Source organism: Natrix helvetica (assembly GCF_964273705.1).
Source record: "Natrix helvetica genome assembly, chromosome: Z".
Taxonomy (NCBI): domain Eukaryota; kingdom Metazoa; phylum Chordata; class Lepidosauria; order Squamata; family Natricidae; genus Natrix; species Natrix helvetica.
The window spans coordinates 868,166-869,686 of NC_138554.1; positions in this window are offsets into that span (position 1 = coordinate 868,166).

The following is a 1,521-nucleotide window of genomic DNA, read 5'->3' on the forward strand; positions in this document are numbered from 1 at the left end:
AATTCTGGGAGTTGAAGTCCACAGGTCTTAAAAATGGCCAAGTTTGGGGACTCCTGGCCTAGACCCTTTGCATGACATTAGAACCCGGCACCCGGCTGGAAATACAACAGGGGTTGAGCTGCTTTAAACACCACTGTATCCCTCCCCTCCTGCCCTCCCCTCCGCCCACCTGCACCCTCTGCCCCTCCAGCCGGATTTCAAATTCCCTCACTTCAAAGGCACTCTGCGCGTGCTCTGTAACCCTAACCCCAGCTCTTCCAAGGTCCTGCTTCCTGGCACACGCACAGCCAGCCTCCCAACCTTAAGCCCGGATGGCCCGTCTTCTAAGTCCAGGTTTTGACCCAGCTTGGCACAAAAAGGCACCCGGGACCCTCATCTTGGTCTGTTCTGCCGGGTTTTTAAAGTAACCGAACGTGGTTTACAGAGGACCTGGCCAGAAAAGCCATTTATAATCCTACAAACACACACACAAAACAAGCTTGTTTTTCCGGCCCTGTGTGTGTGTGTCTTTCTGTCTCTTTGTGTGTGTGTGTGAATGTGTTCTAAGCAGAGGATTACCAGGCAGAAATCCAACAGGTTCCTGCAGCAAAACCTAGCAAAGACCAAGGTGAAATCTGATGGAAATGCTATTCTTTGCATCTCAAGGGGGGGAGGGGCTCCCAGTGTCCCCCTCCCCACCCCTTTTCCTCCATGCCTGCCAGGGATTTTAGAGGGAGGGGGGAGAGCTCTGCCCTTTTGCATATGCCCCCCCCCACCCGTCTTGGAAAGCTCTGTGGGGAGCCCCCCTCCCTACCGCTTCTGCTGCTGCTAGGGGTGCCTCTTGGGGGTCCCCCCCCCCCGGCGTGGCCCAGGGCAGAGCAGGAGGGTCCAACGGCAGGAGACCCTGCCCTTGGAGTCACGGGCTCCAGCAATGTGGTGGCCGCAGCTGACCCTGAGATGATTGATTTAGAATAGAATGAATGAGCTGGTACCTTGGAGGTCTTCTAGTCCAGCCCCCTGCTCAAGCAGGAGAACCTATCCCACTTCAGATAATGGACTGTCTCAAGCGGACCCCACCCGGCCCTTCTCCCATGCTCAGGAGCCTTGCCAGCGCTCTGCTTATGCTCAGAAGCCCAGCATAAGACAGATGAACAGAGTTGGTAGGGGCCTTGCAGGTCATCTAGTCCCACCCCCTGCCCAAGCAGGTGACCTGCCCCATTTCAGACAAACGGCTGTCCAATCTCTTCTTCAAACCTCCAACCCCCTACTCAAGCAGGAGACCCCTAGACCACATCAATCAATCAATCAATCAATCAGGCTAGAGCTGGAAGGGACCTTGGAGGTCTTCTAGTCGAACCCCCTGGCCAAGCAGGCGACCCTACATCTGTCACTACAGGGTTGGCACGGGACGAGGAGGCAAAGTGGTGGTGGTGGGGGGGGTCCGTCTGCTCTGCGCCCCCGGCGGCAGAAGGGTGGGGGCGGGGCCTGGAGGGGCGGGGCCTGGCTCCCTATATCCAAGCACCGGCCGGCAGCATGTGCTCC